This window comes from Xyrauchen texanus, chromosome 41 (genome assembly GCF_025860055.1).
Source record: "Xyrauchen texanus isolate HMW12.3.18 chromosome 41, RBS_HiC_50CHRs, whole genome shotgun sequence".
Taxonomy (NCBI): domain Eukaryota; kingdom Metazoa; phylum Chordata; class Actinopteri; order Cypriniformes; family Catostomidae; genus Xyrauchen; species Xyrauchen texanus.
Window position 1 is genome coordinate 24,842,274 of NC_068316.1, and position 21,240 is coordinate 24,863,513.

The window sequence follows — 21,240 nt, forward strand, 5'->3', positions numbered from 1 at the left end:
ATCAGGTTTAAAGGGATCATTTTTTAGGCTACTCTATTGACACTGTAGTGATAAACTTAATGTATCAAAAAACCTAAATAAATTATATATAGCCTATATATATATAATTTTCATTTCATTATACAAACATAGGCCATTTCTGCATTTATGGCCTATATGTTTGTGTCAACATTAGACTATGCACTATGCAGAATAGCACTTTGTCTGTTGACGCTATTCAGCAGTGTTCTCGCGTATTAAAAGAGGGAAAAAGAAGGTAATTTGGGATTGGTCAGCTCCAGTCCTTTCTTTGCCAACTGTCGACCTGATGATATTTGTGAACTAAATACGTTGTGACTGACAAGTCAATTTAAACTTAGCTTTGCCCAGTCGATTAAATGCATGCCATGAAAGTTCATCCCATGTTAATTCACTGACTCGGATTTAATATTCTCCACTAGGTAAGCCTATAAGCCCACTGAAAACAAACTTTACAAACGCTGGGAAAAACTCGTGAAATATGTGCTGCTTTGTCGAGCGAATTCCTCACGCTCCGTCGTTACGGTTGTCACATTTGTAAATCAGTGAGATATATACCTTATATAACACATAAGCGGGCTTCACCTAATCTAATACCTCGCTGTGGGTAACCGCACTGCTGGACCGCGGCTCAACTATGTGCTTTGTGTCCGCACAGCGCTGCTAGCAGACCGCCGGAGAGCCGACAAGAGCAGCGGTGAGGAGAATTCTACAACGGGCAGGGGCTTAGCTTATGAATATTAATTAGGCTATGCCTACGTTGCTTGGTTACAGCGCTGGAGCGTCCAGTCGCGTAATGAATTAATATTCATGAGTCAAGACCTTCAAATTAGCAAGGTGACCGTCGAAATGGAATACTAGCGTGTTGCATACTGCACAGTGCGCTCTACCCAGCCTACTTTTTCTTCATAAATGTATTTATGAAATATCATGTGAAAATGCACACAATTTGCAACCATAACAACTATGCTACACTGTTGTCACATTATCAGTAACACTTTACTATAAGGTTACATTTGTTAGCATCACTTAACAACATTAGTTAACATGAACTAACAATGAACAATACTTATCAAGTATTTATAAATCTTAGTTCATTTTAATTTCAACATAATACATTTTTTTAAATAAAAAGTTGTATTTGTTAACATTATTAGTTAATTCACCATGAACTAACATGAACTAACAATTAACAATATTATTTTTATTAACTGACATTAACAAAGACAAATAAATGCTGTAAGAAATGTATTGTAAATTGTTAGTTCACAGTACCTAATACATTCATTAATGTTAGCATATGGAACCTTATTGTAAAGTTTTAGATGTATGTAAAGCATAGAAAATAGAAATGGCCACTTTTGCAGTTTTATTACATTTTATGTATGCATGTCTTAGTTTTGATTCAAATAATGAGTCAAGAATGAGATTAAATATTGAAGAGTTGATATTTCTGTACATTTGTCAAGCTAGAAATGGAGATTCAAGTCAAGCATTGAAGGATACAAGTCACGTTTACAGAGTCCCTACATAGTGTTCACTTCTCCCTAGTAGGCTACTCACTAAGAATGGGATTATACTGTATCTGTTGACATTCACTTCACAAAATTAGTTCATTTGGAAAACCCTGGAACATCATCAAACATAGAGAATGCTTGAGTTAGGCAGATTTCGGTTTTCAAGTAACATTATGAACTTGTGTAAATGCATATAAATGTAATATAGATAACCTTTCACACATATAGGCCTACATCAATTTATAACACATGCATGTGTATTAGAATATTCTCGAAAATTATTGTTATATTTTTAAATAAATATATTTCTCCAAATGTTTAACCTTTAAGTTACATGACTGTTGCTATTTAATATAAATAAATCAATAAATAATAAAATAAATTTTATTTGGTTAAAAATAAACTTATTGTTGCACTCTAATCTCTATCTTGGCCAGAACTTTTCTAATGCAATTGAAACTTTGTAATGCAGCAAATTTTGTGTTACTGTGTCCTTAAATTGTATCGCTTATGTTGTATCCTTCCTCATTTTTTAAGTTGCTTTAGATAAAAGCATCTGCTAAATAAATAAATGTACATTTTATAACATGTGTCTTCTTAACTGTTATATAGCCAATTATGTTACATGATAATAGATGTAACTGCTGCATTTAGTGCAGTTTACACTCATGCACAACTGCATAGAAAGCACACATGAGGTAAATCAAACTAAATCAAAACACCAGTGTCTCAAACAGGTTTTGTTTATTTTATTTTAGTGTTCAGTTTGTCTGTACTAAGCTATTAGCTTAACTACTTTTCTGAGTAGCGAGGTGGTAGCTTTGCTAGTTATTAAATCAAGTAGCTTTGCAGTAGCTAAGCTATATTTTTGAGGAGGTAGTGGCAGAGTGTTAAGCTACACCGCTACATCATACCTTGTACCCGGTGTTTACTGTCGACAGTTTTGATTCTGATTCTCATCTGAGTTAGTTCTTTAAAATTAATTGGTCACACGTGATAGGAATGAAAAACACACACACACACACACACACACACACACACACACACACACACACACACACACACACACACACACACCCACACACACACACACACACACCCACACACCCACACACACACACACACACACACACGTTGGTGTGGCTATCCTTATGAGGACTCTCCATAGACATAATGATTTATGTACTGTACAAACTATAGATTATATCCCCTAACCCTACCTCTAAACCTAACCCTCTCAAAAAAGTTTCTGCATTTTTATATTTTCAAAAAACATTGTTTAGTATATTTTTTAAGCAATTTCAATTATGGGGACACTAGAAATGTCCTCATAAACCACATTTACTGTATATTATAATACCCTTGAAATTACCAGTTACCAAAATTCCCTCATAAACCACCCAAATGCTTTGCCTATGACTGTATGCTCCATGAATCTGTGGTTGAAAAAAATATGAAGAAGCTTAAATGTTGCAAGTTACTTTTGGTGAGTAGCTTGTAGTGTAATTTAATACTTTCTCTGAAATGTAGCTTTTAGCTTAGCAAATTTTTCTGTTGAGTAGTTTGTTGCTTAGCTTGCTAAATTGCTTGAATAGCTTGCCCAACACTGGATGTATCGATGTACCCTCATTCCCTATGCTGTCTGGTGTGCCCTTCAAACTGAAATGTACACTCCTTTGAATTGGAATCTCACTTAAGATGGCTGAATGGAAGTCCACTTCGCAGGCCACTATCGGTCATTCTTCACAGTGTCCTTTTTTGTATACATCTGCACAATGAGAAATGTTTTAGGTCGTTACAGTTGTTCCATAAAAAGACACAATTATGAACATTACTATTACAACATTTTTGCAAACTGAGTTTTACGTGCAAAGTTCTACATATCACAGCAGTTTCCTGGTGAAATTAACACTTGAGGCGCTAAAACAACTGTGTGATTTATTCACTTTCACACAAATCACGAGTACAATGACTGATTATGATTTTATAAACACATATTTCTTGCACTATTACTCACACACTGCTATGTTATGATATCCAAACACATTTACTCATTTGAAAAACGATACATTTTATCGCTTGTATTACAGACCCACCAACATTTACATACTTATACAAGCATGGTTATCTTTCACAGTAGCTCACCTGAAAGAGTGTTGGACTATTTACACGGAAGACTGAGGCTTGAGCCCAGCCAAGCACACAAGCTGACACATGAGACAAGATCGTAGAATCATACGAAGCGACACAAAATAAAGTGGTTGCTTCAGAAAATGGTCTTTTCATGTCACAATTGCATTTATGACACTATCGATTACTTTTATGTGTTGGTTTAGGGTAAGAATGTCAGGTTAGTTCACCTCTAATTTGTTAGGATTAGGTTTAAGTTTTAGGATAGTGAGGTATTTGTTACTCATTATCCATTATCATCCATCTAACATTCACCTTAACAATCTTCTCTGATTACGACACCATTTCACTTGCTTTTGGCACACCTCGCTGGATATTTAACTGGAAAAACAAATGCGAAGCATATAATGAAGTACATAATTTTGTTTTGCAAAACTTTTGCCACGGTCATGCAATTTTCATGAGATCAGGCTGAAAAGTCAATATGCATACTGCAGAAATAGTAAGAGTATGTTTTTTTTTTTTTTGCCATTCCAAACATAGTTTTTTTTCCATCTGTATTATGTATGTGTTGGATATTATTGTTGTGACCACAAACTCACATTATCAGGATGTTTTTACATTTTGAAAGAGAATCAAGGCACATGTGTTGCACTTAGGGAACCATGAGAAGGTTTTTATTGATCAGATGTAAATGTAGTTGTAAAGAATGGAAAAGTGTTATCTCATTTTTCCTTACTGATAGAATTGTGTTGTTGGTCGATGTTTGTCAGGAGTGTTGACCTAACTGGCTACCCACTTTTGTCCACTTCACTGACCTATTGTTTTTTTTATACAGAAAGGAAGTGTAAATGCATTTCTCAGCATATGCTAATCTGCTGCCACTGAGAGGAACTCCGATGTTATAAACTAATCAACATCCATTGTGATTGTGTCAGAGTCATATTGACTATTTTGTGAGGGTATTCCTTCCAGAAACCCAGCAGCAATTTGAGTGTTATAATACAGTGTGACATGTTTAATATAAGATCACAATTTACTGAAATGAAACTCTGACAATAGATCTTATTTTTGATAAGATTTGGAAGAGCATTTCAATTTAAATGAATATGTTACCCTAAAATTGAAATTGTCATTTATTCATAATTATTTTGTTCCAAACCTGTGTGCTGTTAGGAACATCATTTTAGGGTGCACTGTTCCTTTAACCATTCCGCACTCAGGCCTCAATAACGATATGTGTCTTAAAGAACAAAAAAACTCACCAGTTTATTACCAATCACTATTAGTAATTCCAGCCACTTTGCAGATAGAACAGAAGGAGGGAGAGTGTGAAAGAAAGAGGGAGCCTTTCAATCAAATTGTATTTGACTAGACTATTCTCTGGAGGGCAAAAAGGCTTTGTAACAAGGAGATTGAGTAATTTCGGAGAATCTACTGCTCCCATATTTAAAATGGTGGTGATTCTGCAGGAACAATGGAACGTCCATTTAACAAATTTGTTCCTTCCTGTCCTGAGTTATCTTTCATACATTCCCTAGGAATGATTAGAACCAAACAAAAGCACATGTTCCTTTTGACTGAGTGCATTTAAATTCTGTTAATGCCCCCTTTCTTTAATTTCAAAAGTAACTACTCAAAAGACAAAAATAGGGTTTCATTATGATAACTATGAACCTATTATTAACATGGCATTTTGTGTAATAATTGAAAATGTGGTAATGTATTTTGAAAAAGTTGTCATAACAATAAAACGGCTACCCACTCTGAAACCTCCTTGTCAATTTTCTGATTTCACTCGCTTAATGAATATCATGATAATTTTAGCTGTGCCTCTGAATGATAGGGCGTGCTGATTCTCATATTGCGTTTGCCAATGTTGAAGCCACATGAAAGGTTTGGTTTGTTTATTTTTGAGGTTTTGGACTGCTGGTGCTAATAAAATAGCATTTACCGCATGGAGTCTATAATGTTCACTTACATCTGGGATCAAACAGCACCATAAAAAGCTTATATAAGTGACTGTCAAACTGAACTGAATATGCTCAGTTGTGACTGACCACGATGTATTCATAAAATAAAAATGTTGTCAGGCTTCTCCCAGTCTTTCAAAAAAATCTAAGTGTTTTATTTATAAAGCCTAAGAAAATGCCACATCGGTCATGTTTGACATTGTGACTTAAGATGTACTCCAAAGAACAGTTTGTGTAAGCACAGGCTGTTTCTCAATGTATGAGATGTATTATGCATACAGAAAACCAGTCACAATTTTGTTACATTACTTTACACCTTTGGCAGCTGTAGGCAATTATTCATTTGAAAATGATTCACAAGCATAGACTTGTGCACAAACCTTCACACTCTTGCCCATATACAGTACCCACAACACAGGCAAGCACCACTCATATTTTCCTTGGAAAGTTTAAAAATCAACCCCCCTTTCCGCCCCTATTTGTCTGCTGTATGTTCTCTCATATGAGGCAAACACTCCTCAAACATGTACAGTCATTTAATAGCACAAACTTCCAAGAGCTATTTTTAGGTCCTATGCTTCTTTAGAGCTATCAGTAAAATCCACACAGTGACTGGTCTTTCTTTTCATCCTTTCATTTTTTTTTGCTCTTAGTGTAGATGCAAAGTCTGCTGAGAGTCCCTTGATTAGAAGAAAAAAAACCTTCCACCCTCTATTAATCCACTGGGACTGCAGCAGATCAAGACAGAGCAGCGCTTGCAAAATCAGGGCATTCTGTGAGAAAAATAGATGGAATTAAGGGAAAAATAAAAACAGAAATTAAAGCGTGGTGTATAGAAAAAGAGCAGTGTCAAAATACTTCACAATTTCTCCTATTGTGGTCCACAGTACACATAAACTCATATGGGTTTGGAATTAAATGACGAACGATGCTTGGTTGCTTAAAATTCTGACTCACTTGCCCCCAATTTGTCATCATCATCATCATAGTTGTGATCACCACGCAATCTTTGATGTCTAACTAAATGATTTATCCTGAAAGGAATTATCTGTCCTCAAAGAATCTATACAAGGATTAAATTACACAAGCTTTACCTCTTACTTAATTAGATTTCAGACGACACACCAAGTCAAAACCCTACATGATATGTGGATTTCTTTCATTGCAACGCATTTCAACATTCTCTTCAACATTTTCTGCATATGAAAAGAGGCAGACAGGATAAAATTTTCCAGTCAGACATACACATGCAAGAGATTAACTCAAAGGAAACTTCATAAATATCAGAACGAAAGAGGTGCACCTGACAGAAGAGTCTGAAAGAAATGTTATGTAGGTGGATTTGTGCTGAGATGAAGCAGTATCTGCTCAGACTGAGGATTTTTGTTGCAAATCCGTTCGATTCCGAGTTTGAAGCATCACTTTCCGAACATCAGCCTTTGAAGGTTTCCCTCGTGGCGGAGACAGAGACAGGCTGCAAATGAAAGAGATCTCCTTTTGATCTTTCAAGTGAGAAAGAGATAGAAAATGAGAAGGGTGATGTTCCGAGTCAGAAATGCCCAACTAAACTTCTTCAATATGTAAAGAAAGCCTGCCTGGCTTCAGATTAGAAGAGTTGGAGTCAAGACCTGACCCCCTAAGACCCAGACTCAGACCAAGCATAGACACCTCAAGTCCTACATACAGACTAATACCAGACCCCTAAGACCCAGACTAAAACCAGACCCCTTAAGACACAAACTCAGACCATGGCTAGACACTTCAAGGGTAAAATACATACCAATAACAGACCCAGACTAAGACCAGACACCTAAAACCTAGACCCAAACAAAGACTAGACATATCAAGTCCCAAATACAGAACAATAACAGACCCCAAAGACCAAGACTAAGACTAGACCCCATAATACCATACTCATACCAAGACTAGACACCTCTTGAGGCACTGATACACAGCAATACAAGACCCTTAAGATCCAGACTAAGACCAGAACCCCTAAGACCTAGACTATGACCAGACCCCTAAGATCTAGACTGAGACTAGACCCCCTAAGACCCACAACCAGACCAACACCTGGGTCACTAAGCCTTCAATTCAAGCCTAGATTCAGACCAATACCAGACCCATAACAACCAGAAAAATAGCAGAACCCCCAAGACCCAAATATACAAAGCCCACATGCCCAAGCAGCCTGACACAGCAGCCTGACGCCTAGAACCTAGACCAATAACAGATCCCCTACCACCCAAACCCAGATTAATACCAGTCCCCCTAAAACCAGGCCATATTTCCTAACAATCAAAGTCAGACAAATAACAATCCCATTAAGACCCAGATCTGTACCAAGACTAGACGCCATTTTAGACCCTGACCAATTCAATACCCCCTCAAACTCAGGCAAACACCTAACCCCATAACACCCAGACTATTATCAGACCACATAACACTCAGATCATTACCAGACTCCCTAACACACAGACTATTACCAAATCCGCTAAGTCCAAGAGCAATACCAGACCTCCTAAGACTCAGACCAAAAAAAGACTCCTTAACACCTAGACCCAGACCAACACCAGACCCCTAAAACCCACACCAAGACTAGACTCCTCAAGGCCCAGATACAGACCCCAGGTTTAAGACTTGTTGGTCCAAGAAGGCTGTGCATTTTAAGTAACTAAAATTGAGAAAATGCAGAATTTATCACAGCATTTATTTCAAAAACTGAGTCATTTTGTAGCCATGGAATATCCCAAAACAGAAGTAACCAGGGAAAACTTGTGCTCCCATTGTCTCAATGTATTATTTTGTTTGGTTAATTATTATAATTATCACAACAGGTGGTAATGCTGGAGGGGGGCTGAGACAGGGGGTTTCTGGAGACCCTAGCTCACAGTTGTTACAAAGCCTGCAGTCTCCTACATCAAGCACAGGAAAGTCTCTACAATGGAGTAAGAGTTAAGATAGTAAAGATTAACAGATATAGAGTTATGTTAGACCCTGAAATATGAGACCACAGCTCCCCAGTGTAAAGGGGTGTTGGGGCACAAACTGTTACTCTTGTGTGTGTTTGTGAGTGTGTAAGTGTGTAAGATCAGGGATATTAAGGTCGAAGGTATGGGTATAAGGTTTGATCCTGTTGTGTTTAAGTCAAAGGGTCATGTGACAGGACCACTGTTTTAGTATAGGATCATTTACACGAGATTGGACAGATAGCTTGATTAAATCATGGGCTCCTGTTGGGGTGTAAGTATGTGAATCAGCAAGCATGGTGTATCGAATGGGCTTTAAAGAGTAAAATAAAAAATTAAGTATATATATATTCAGCAAAAAAGAAAGGTCCTCTCACATTCAACTGCTTTTATTTTCATCAAACTTATTATGTGTAGATATTTGTATGAATCCAACAACTAAAACTGAACAAGTTTCACAGACATGTGACTTACAGAAAGGGAATAATGTATCACTGAACAAGGGGGGGTTCCAGTGAGTATCTGGTGTGGTCACCAGCAGCATTAAGTACTGCAGTGCATCTCTTCCTCATGGACTGCACCAGATTTTCAAGTTCATGCTGTGAGAAGTTACCCCACTCTTCCACCAAGGCACTTGCAAGTTCCCAGACATTTCTGAGGGAATGGCCCTAGCCCTAACCCTCCGATCCAACAGGTCCCAATGTGCTCAATTCCTGCCTTGAAGGAAATCACGCACATAACGAGCAGTATGGCTGGTGGCATTGGAGGGTTATGTCAGGATGAGTCTGCAGGAAGGGTTCCACATGAGGGAGGAGGATATCTTCCCTTTAACGCACAGCATTGAGATTGTCTGCAATGACAACAAGCTCAGTCCGATGATGCTGTGACACACCGCCCCAGACCATGATGGACCCTCCACCTCCAAATCGATCCCGCTCCAGAGTACATGCCTCGGTATAATGCTCATTCATTCGACGATAAATGCGAGTCCGACCATCACCCCTGGTGAGACAAAATGCAACTCATCAGTGAAGATAACTTTTTGCCAGTCCTGTCTGATCCAGCGTAGTTGGGTTCGTGCTCATAGGCGATGTTGTTGCAGGTGATGTCTGGCAAGGACCTGCCTTAACACAGGCCTACAAACATTTACATTTTCAAAAAACATAATTTAGTATGATTTATAAGCTGTTTTCCTCATGGGGACTGACAAAATGTCCCCACAACATCAAACATTTTGGATTTTATTATCCTTATTGGGACATATGGTCCCCACAAAGTGATAAATACACGCTCACACACACACACACACACACACACACACACACACACACACACACACACACACACACACACACACACACACACACACGCACACGAACACAAATCCCTGTGCAACATCTCATCCTGAGGTCAAACTTGGTGTAGACCAGGGTCAGTATTTGGCCATTTTGTCTACTGCACCTGTCCAGGGTTATACACACACATTCTCTCTCCCTCTAGCTTTCTCTGTGACTCTATCCCAACCTCAAACATAGGATACAGATTTTGAGGTGTGTTTAGGATCATTATCCTGTTGTAGAAGCAATCTTCTTTTCATCTTCAGCTTTTTTACAGATGGTGTGATGTTTGCTTCCAGAATTTGCTGGTATTTAATTGAATCCATTTTTCCTCTACCAATGAAATATTCCCCTGTGCCACTGGAATCAACACAAGCCAAAACATGATCGATTCACACACGTGCTTAGTTGGAGAGGTGTTCTTTTCATGAAATTCTGCACCCTTTTTCTCCAAACATACCTTTGATCATTGCGGCAAGTTAGATTTTAATTTCATCAGTCCGCAGGACTTGTTTCTAAAATGCATCAGACTTGTTTAGATGTTCATTTGCAAACTTCTGATGCTGAAATTTGTAGTGAGGATGCAGAAGTGTCATTTCTTCTCATGATTCTTCCATGAAGGTCATATTTGTGCAGGTGTCACTGCACAGTAGAACAGTGCACCACTACTCCAGAGTCTGCTAAATCTCCCTTAAGGTCTTTTGCAGTCAAACAGGGGTTTGATTTGCCTTTCTAGCAATCCTACAAGCAGTTCTCTCTGAACGTTTTCCTGGTCTTCCAGACCTCAGCTTGAACTGCACCATTTCTGTTAACTGCAATTTATTTATTACATTACGAACTGAGGAAACGGCTACCTGAAAACGCATTGCTATCTTCTTATATCCTTCTCCTGCTTTGTGGGCATCAATTATTTACATTTTCAGAGTGCTAGACAGCTGCTTAGAGGAGCCCATGGCTGCTGATTGTTGGGACAGGATTTGAAGAGTCAGAGATGTAGAAAGCTTGGAAATTTGCATCACCTGTCCTTTCCAAATGATGATTGTGAACAAGCCATAGCCCTAACAAGCTAATTATGACCTTAGTAAAAGCTATCTGAGAGCTCAAATCTCTTGGGGTGCCCAAACTTTTGCATGGTGCTCCTTTCATTTTTTCACTCCAAAATTGTACTAAATAAAAATAATACACTAATATTGCTTAAAATGTTGATAAGAATGTTTCATCTTTAACTTTATGCCTTTTGGAGATTAGTTCATCTTCTGCTCACTTAACTATTCACAGCAACAGGAATGTTGACCAGGGGTGCCCAAACATTTGCATGACACTGTATATACACCTACTTATTCATGCAATTATCTAATCAGCCAATCGTGTGGCAGCAGTGCAATGCATAAAATCATGCAGATAGGTGGACAAGAGCTCCAGTTAATGTTCACATCAACCATCAGAATGGGGAATAAGTTTGATCTCAGTGATGCCAGACAGGCTGGTTTGAGTATTTCTGTCACTGCTGATCTCCTGGGATTTTCACGCAAAACAGTCTCTAGAGTTTAATCAGAATGGTGGCAAAAAACTAAAAAAAATCTAGTGAGCGGCAGTTCTGCGACGGAAAAACCTTGTTGATGACAGAGGTCAATGGAGAATGGCCAGACTGATTCGAGCTGACAGAAAGGCTACAGTAACTCAGATAACCCCCTCTGTACAATTGTATTGAGCAGAATAGCATCTCAGAATGCACAACACTTCGAACCTTGAGGCGGATGGGCTACTCAAGTAGAAGACCACATTGGGCACTTTATTAGGACTATAGTGAATGTATGTCTGGGAATGGGAGGGTTGTTTTATTTGCTCTGCAGTATCAATAATGAGTCAGCGGCCCATATCTTACAGAGTACCTGGAATGACAAAGTCCTCCTATACACTCACATGGGATATTTAAGTCAATAAGTAGGTAGAGTCAAACCACTAATGTATACTTCAGCTCAATTGTGTAATTGTGATGAAACATTAAAGCTTTTCATCAAACATAAACACTAATAATGTCTCTGCCAATATATTTACTTACATTGAGTAAGAGTCAATCACAGTGGACTCTGACTTTGAAATAGACCACAAGCTGCTCTATCTGAGCACTGACAAATAAGACTCCCAGATAGACAAATAAAAACAGGCAGACCATCCTGTTACTTTGTCCTAGCTGAGGTAAAACACTCAGAAACACACACATAAATGAACACACAGGTTATCAGGGAAACCAGTGCCACAGCAAGTCCTGAGAAAGCCATTGCCTTTCACAAAGATGAACACTATCTCCCACCGTCCACATACTAAGTGTTTGTTGTTTTAAGTCCAGTGCAGATTGGATGTCACAGCGTAATGTCAGAGCAGTTGAGTTTTGAATATATTGTAGCCGTCTATTATTTCTCAGACTTGCTTGACTTCCCATACGGATGACTGCAATACTAATAATGGAGTCTTTAAAAAAAAGGTTAACCTAAGGTTGAGGAAGAAAGAGAGAGAGAACAAGAGACTAAAAATAAAAGACAGAAAAAGAGAGGTGGAATATGTCTGATTAGGAGTAAAGGTCAGACCATTGGTGTGATTTACATAGTGAAAGCTCTAATACATTCTCTTCTCTTTCTGTCTATGTTCAGTTTGAATCTATGTTCTGTTTGAATCTATTCATCCATACATCCATCCATCCATCCATCCATCTATCTATCTATCTAAGTTTTCTTTTTCATACAAGGTTATGCTTATTTCTCTGAGAGTCAACGAAATACAAGAGACTGCCCCTTCTAATGTCCCCTCATATTTTTTGCCTAATTATGAGATTTCCATGAAGTAGGGTGTTTTACAAAATGCTAAGTGGATTAGGAGGAGCCACATTGCTGTCTTCAAAGGGAAGCCACTTTGTCTGAAAAAATGGTAAAAGGTCTTGCAAGTGCTTCTTGGCACAGAGACCATCGGTCTGACAGTCCCTCTTGTCCCTCAGTCACCTTACAACAAAGGCTTGCATTATAACATCTGAAGACTTGGATACAGTGGTCAAGTAGGAACGCCGACTAGCAACAAAAAGTACAGCGACTTGGTGACCTGCAGAGATTTTTGGTAAGCTACTCCTTAAAGAGTGAGGATACCTTAAAAGGTGAATCATCTTAAGATACAGAGGTATATGACTGTTATTGTAACCATATGTTATGGAGTGAATCATGTCTGTTGTGTCACTGAGGGTTGGAAGAGTCATAGACTGTCTCATGTCAGCAGTGACTGACACATTGATATTGTTGATGCCTTTTGACCCCATTTGTTTTGCCCATCGTTCTATGATTCAGTGATACATCTCTGTCTGCTTTATCTGACTGGACTTATTTTCCACTAAAAGTGTGTTTGTGTGGTGCTGTGTTTGAGGGGTCTCTATATGGCCTGGTTGGCTGATACATTATCTATTCCATAGGACACACTCTAAATCAATGTCACATTGCATCAATACACTAAATGATGATAAACATAATCCTTTGTTTTGCACCTAATGTCACCTAATGTCATGGTCATCTCGGAGAAAACGCAGCTGTGACAGTCTCTTAATTTGTCTTTCTTGTTGCCATTTGGACTTCGGCCACAGAATGACCCACCAAACATGGCTTTTATTGATTACTTATTGCACAGCCCCTGACAGTGACACATGGCACCAGCACTGCCACTGTGGCAAAGAGGAAAAACACATCGCACAGTAATGTATGTTGTACATATGTCTGATGAGCTGCAGACAAACGTGATGGATGTGGTGACCTCCATTATGTATAAACTGAAGGCTGCTCAGAGTGATGCATGATTTGTGCATTTCATGAGGACAAATGAGAATATATAATGTACATTTGTCATCCTTGAACTCCGATATGTTTGAGCATGACTTTTAAATTCCTGTAATAATGACATGTTTCTTTGTATTTGTGTTTGAATAAGTGTGTTAATGATTACTTGCTAATATTAAACATAGTTTCATGCAAAGGCAAGAATCACTATTACTATTGCTTAGGGTAAGGAATTTAAACAAAGTGCTATAAAAAAGGTCCCATAGACTTACACTGATGGAGTGACCCAAGCCATATCTAGTGATTAGAACATAATTGACTTGAGTGGGTTCTATTGACATGAGCCAGTAAGAACACACTAACAACCACCCAGAACACCATAGCAACTAAATGTACCTTAGAAACCACATAACAAACATATAGCATTGAGGTAGCAAGTTTAGACAGGCAAGCACCACTTCAGGAAATATTTTAATTAATTTAATAATTAATTTATTTTAAAATTACTTAAATGATTATTATTAAAATGTAATTGATATAATATACATAAAAAAATTGTGTGTGTAAAAATTGGTAGAAGCTGTTTCCTGGACTGAAACAATATCTTGAGAAAATATTGTTTGATGACCTAAATTTAAACAAAAGAAAATGCTGGTATGTTTGTTTTTATTTTTGACTGTAGCTTTGTAGACTGACCACTATTAGTTAGTTTGGTTACACTTATACAGTATAAGAGTTCAAAAGTTACACTGTTTTAATTATTTATTAATAAAATGGCTTAGTCCGATCTTGATTTCATGTTATTGTGAGACCGCTAAAGGACGTTTAAAGAGATGGTTGAGGCACAATGTCTCAGTTTCCTCTTTTTCTATGTTACTGGAACATAATTAAAACTCAAGCACATTACTTTGGAGAACCAGATGAAAGATAAGACGGAGTGATTTTCTAGGTTTTTGAAATGGTGGAAATTCAAATGTTTTCTGGACATTTTCCCTCTAAACAATTCACTCAGCAGTAACCTTGTACTGAGCAATTTTGGGAATGGCTGAGAGAGTTGGTTGGATGGTCCATGAACTTCATTTATTCAGTCACCTTATCTGTTGGACATTTCACTATGACACTGCCACTGGCCAGTCTGGGGCCTGAGTGACAGAGGGCTTTTGTTATTGTCAACCTTCCAGGGAATAGGTCCTGCTTATCTCTTGCCCGACAGTGCCGAAATAAACTCGCTGTCAGAAATTTGCGCCAGTGGAGAACCATTGGGAGGCATTGGGATTCAAGACAGTGTCTTCTCTGGAATTTAATTTGAAAGGTCATGAGATTCTTGGCCAAGCTATAAATGCATAATTTGATTGTGATGCAACCTTAATGGCCTAGTATAGCCTTCAGTGACTAAGCCTTTAGAGTAAAAGGAATTTAGATGGTGTATTTGGGGTGTCAAATCCAACTTTATTTGCTACCTAAAGAAAAACTGACATTTTATTTCTTCAGAATATACGTATACTGTAGGAAAACTGGGATTAGTATCACTCTTCTTCCTCCAGTAATATTTGTCACTGTTGTTTTTGAAAGTCAATTTCTATATAATCACATACTGTAACCAAAAGTATTGAACACAACTGCTCTTGCTCAGAAAAACAACAACAACAGGCAGTTCATTCAACACACTGACCTTTGATAAAACCAACATATAAATCCAACGCTAGAGAAAAAAAGAAAAAAGAAAAAAAAAGGTCACGACTTGACTGAGGTTGCCATTCTGCCTACCATCACTTTTTGTGTTTTATAAATAAGAAAAAAGAAAAAAAAGTTATAAGGGTTAAAATCTACAATGGCACAATGCTGCCACATTCTTATAATTTTTTTTATCCCTCAGTTATCTCATAAAAACGATCATCTTTTCTCGTAATAATGTGACATAATTTTGGAAATTCGCCATCTTTTCTCATAATAAATGGATAGTTTTCTCATAAAATGACATCTTTTCTCAAAATAACGAGATAGTTATTACATAAAAACAACATCTTTTCTCGTAATAACAAGATTGTAATGTATTCACAGGATGGGCAAGGAGGAAGCGGGAATCGGCTTAACAATCAACATAAACTTTTAATGCCACAAAGGAACTTAAACATAACACACACTGCTTTCCAACATAAACAAAACAAAGACACATACACAACATGTGCGTCTCTCTCTCAAACTAGTGTCCCAGACTTCTTATCTCTCTCCCACTGTTTAGTCAACTCAGCACCAGGCATGTTTCATCATGGCCCGGCCACACCCTCCTCCTCCTCCACAACCTCCTCCTCACAGAGATATAGGAGAAAAGATGTTGAGAAATACTAGAAATATGTCGTTAGTATGACAATATATTTTGTTATTATGAAAAAAGATGTAGTTTTTATGACATTATATATATCTCATTATTAGAGAAAAGATGTCTTTTTTTATAACATATCTCGTTATTATGAGAAAAGATGTTGTGTTTATTACATAATATCTCGTTTTTACGAGAAGATACCGGTTTTACGACATATCTCGTTATTACTAGAAAAGATGTCATTTTTATAACAAAATATCTAGTTTTTATGTGAAAAGTGGTTGTTTTTATAATAAATCTCGTTATTACAAGAAAATATGTCGTTTTTATAACATAATATCTAAATTGTATTAGAAAAGATGTTGTTTTTATGACATACTATCTCATTATTATGAGAAAAGATGTCGTATTTATGACATAATTGAGTGAAAAAATAATACTATGTGGCTGCATTGTGCTATCATATAAAAAATATGAGGGTAAGTAAATAATTTTTCAGTCATATCAACTACGTATGCAGCATCATAATTTTAACGGACTGATTTTTAATGCCATTGCTTTTGAGTATGAGTCATGAAAATTTGCTAGAAAGCACTAGAAAGGTTTGGCCAATTTAAATAATACAACTGGATTTATCAAATTTAGTAAAACTAAACACGATATGTCTATTTAATTTTGCTGTAGCTGTTTGTTAAATGAGAGTGCTGGGAGGTTATTATTGAGATTAACTCTTAAAGTTAACATGGGGGAAAAAAAAACATTTGTGATTAACCAAATATACATTTTAGATGACTGAGAGTTATCATATAAACATAATATAAAGTACAACTGTTGTAAGGTAAGTTAAGTTATTTATTGATGAGTTGCAAAGTTTGAAAAGTGGAGATTGATACATCATTATCTTAATGCAGATCCAAAATCATCTGCAGCCCTCTAGTTTTCCATTATATGTGAATATGAGCTGAGGGATTTGCCTTGTTCCCTGCATGTTTATGTTCCTTATGCAAGCTAATGTTGGCCAGGCAGTTACTTTGCATAACGTGTTGACACAAAAACTGTGTCACAACAAAGTCCATTCAACTTCGTTCACACAGCATCAATGTGTTTTGTAACCACAAACATTAAATCCGCTGTAAAACTGTAAACAAGTTTTCAAAGATAGACAGCATTTGTTAATTGAGTGTGAAAGTCTTGCACCCGACAGTTTGCAGTGAAGTTTGTCTCCTTACAAGTCCTGTTCACGGCATTGCGGTCTACATTTTTACAGCTTATAGTGAATTACCATGTGTTGTCATAATTACTGTACATGATTCAAAAATCACCCAGAGCTGTTGAAAACTCTACTCAGTAAGACTGAAAGATTCCATATACAAGGTTAAGTAAGAAATAGTGGATCTGTTAAGACTGAAAATTTTACTCATTCATAACTCCAGCTAAACAAGCTTCCAAATGGTAGCTGGTTTAAAATTATTTCTAACCTGCTGAAAAGATACATTTAAACCAGTCTAAACTGGTTTTCTGATCTTAGCTGGTTTATTCTGGTCTCACAGCCTAGTGAAGCTGGTTAGCTGGTCTCTCGGCATGGCCAATATTGTGTTCAATTGGTTTTGACTAATGCCCAAAACCCCTCTAAAACCACCAAACAGACAGCATGACAAATCCTGGAAAACATCAAACCAATATTGGTTGGTTTAAGCTGTTTTTTTTCTTCTTCCAAGGTAGCCAGTCCAAGCTGGTTATCTATGTGCGACGAGGAGGAGGGCGGGCCAGGCCGTAACCATGCACGCCTGGCCCCCGATCAAAATCACCTTTAGTTAATGTAGATCCACAGAAAACACAGTAACTAATACTGTATGTAGTTAAAATTAAGTTATGACCGAAATCGTGTCTCTTAGACCATGAGGACCATGAGGAAAATCTGTCATGTGACAGTTGGATTTGGCCTAACTGTGCTCATATTCATAAAAAAAGGAGTGTGAAATGTATTACCCACATTTGGCAAGACAATCAAAACTTTTTCAAGCCATTTTCTTAGTTTCAGTTTGAGTAGTTACTGCATTTGCCTTTGTACTGCAGCATTCAGTGATACACTTCGACAAGGCTGGCATTTGTCATTGCAATGCCAGAGATCATGTATAGAACATCTGCTTTGATAGGGGAGGAATGTGTATATATGAGTGTGCTTAACGTGGGTTGCGTGTAGACTGACTGTCTCACTCATACTCCCTGGCTAATGAGTCAGACCACATTAGTCTGTGGTGAGTGATTCCTGGAGCATTTCAGCTGGTGCATTCAGATAGAGGCAATATCAGAGGACCCAGATAACTTGTGATGCTCAGCTGGGTGCAACCACACTGCTGAAAGAAACAGATAAAGAGGTGAGATTAAGGGAGAAACAGATGAGAGGTTGGGGTGAGGGTCAAGGGATGGTGGATGTGATGCTAAGGGACTCTCCACGGTTGTTGGCCTTTCAAAACTGAATTGAGAATGCCTTTTATATTCCAATTTAATTCCTTAATTTGAATTGAAGATAAATTGAGGAAGCAAACAGGATGCAGAATAGTAATTTGGTGGGTGCTCGTGGGAGGTCTGGGTTCATGTTCATGTTACCATTCCCCTGTCTCTCTACTACTGTGTCTATTAATAAAATGTGACAAAAAGACCCCCAAAATCTATGAAAAATAATAAAGAAATACATTTTATAAAATTATAGTTATTTGAAATTAAGGATGTCAAATTAAAAGGAATGGAAGTTAAAAAATTATTATAATATAAGTGAGTAAGTTGTAAGTTAAGTTATAAAAATACATGTAATTTTTCTCAGTATGAATATTCCACATGTTATCATACACATAAAACGAGGGGTATTACCAGAAATATTGGATTACATAAATAATCAATGTTTGAAATGACACCTATACAAGTATTATTATATATATATATATATTTCTATTATATTTAATGAATTAACTAACTAACAAATTAATTTCTCAGCTGTATAGATATTACAGGGATCATGGCATCTTCCCTGATGTCCATTGATAATGTTAATAACGTTTTTTTTTTTCACACCAAAACAGTCATAATTTATAAATATCTCTAATAATCTAATCATTTTCCACCCTGTCTCTGGCCCTCTGTCTGAAATGTTCTGTTTTGGCCTAAACTTCAATGATAATGGCCACTGTTATTATTGGCTACCAACATGCAGCCGATCAAATACAGCCATATTTGAAATTCAATCGAAAGAGAATAAACAAGCTCCAAATTTTTTTTTAAATAAAATCCAACATATTGCATCTGAATCTGTTCACTCAAGCACAGCAGCAACATAATTTTGAACCATTCATGAATGGGATTGGTTAAGGTTTTGCAGTCGGGTCCAATAATGCTTTTACTGGGGATGTGCATGAGTAGTCGAATACTTGATTATTCGTTCTGCAATAATTATTCAAAAAGTTTAAAATGCTACTCCAATTTCACAAAATGTTGCTTTGCTGGCTGTAAATACAGTGAAATGCACGTTAAATCCTGAACACCCAAACTAAAACTTGCTGTTATAACTGAACACAATGGATAGGGCTGTGGACACAAGTTGAACACATTTGATGAGACATTTGGCATCGTCTGTCTCCAGGTGCAATGAAGTTTGGAATTACTTTGATTAATATGATCAGTTTGTCATGTGCAAGCATTGTCAAGTGAAACTGAGTTATCATAATAACACCACCGCTTGTATTGACCAATCGAATGAGGAAAGACCACTATAGATTTACCACTGAGTAAGAAAAGAAGACCGCTCACCTGATAGCTAAAGCTGAGATGAACAGTTCTTACTGGAGCCATTCCTTCTACTAGATGAGGATCCAATTTATTGGTGGACAGAAAATACAAAGCGCTTAAACAAACTTGGTCACTTAGCAAACCATTATCTGTGTGTCCCAGCAACGTCCGTGCACGCAGAGTGTGTTTTTTCTGCAGCAGGCCTTATTGTGAACAGACTAAGGGGCTGAGTTTCACCCGAGCATGTGGATATGATTGTTTTCTCAACAAGAACATGACATAGGAAACAATATATACATGATTACCATTATATGCCGAGCGCTTGTATACGTTCTGGACATTAAATGCGGCAGTCTACTTTATTAATTTTAATTGTCTTAATTTTTATTTAATACTTAATTTTCTTTTTCTTCACTTTGAATAAGCTTAAATGTTATTGTTCAATACTTTTTTGTTTACACACATTGCTTATTTAAATGTTTTCACCAAAAACACAGGATATAATATAAGCTTGTGTTGGATATAATTATAAGCTTGTTTTGAAATGGTGATGCAACCTTAATGATTGAAAAATAATAATTTCACAACATCTTTCTCATTTAATAACTTAATTTAAATAAACTAATAATTGAGAATTATTTTTTTATGAGCTCAAATATTCTAATACAATTATGGAAAAATGTCCATCCCTAGTTTTTACCTGCCCCATCTTAAAATAGCAGTTTGTTTGCAAAGTTCGATTCATATTATGATTAGTTTATGACTGAAATACACTGAAGACATATCAACATAACACACACGGTATCATCCTGCACTGTGCTGCATATTGCTGGTAATGCATCACAACGGTCAAAGATGTCCATCTAGTGCAGTGGTTCTCAACCTTTTTTTGAAGAAAGCCCCAGGCATCCTTTGAATGCCCCCACTGAGAACGCCTGATAAAGTGCATGTTTACATGCGCCCATTTGCACTATTTTTAATGGTTGGTGTAAGAACGTGTCCAGGATGATCTTACATTTTTTTTTTATAGTAGAATGACCTCTTTATATGTCTAATATCAAGAAAAATTTGATTTCTCAAATTATTATATTATTCATGAAAGTACAATATACAGTAGGCCTATATAGTGCAACACTTTTACATTCACTAATGACCCTATACAATATATATATATTTTTTAAAAAAACATATTTATGTTTTGTTGCAAAACTTGTGTTGGACTAATAAAATTGCACTGTTATGTGACTGTATTGAATTTCTTTAATTGCAATTCAATTTGATTTTTCATCCTGTCTTTACATGTTAATTTCTTATTCCTTAGGGTGTGACAATTTCAATCATTATAATAAATAATTATAAGAAATGTAATTGTATTTTG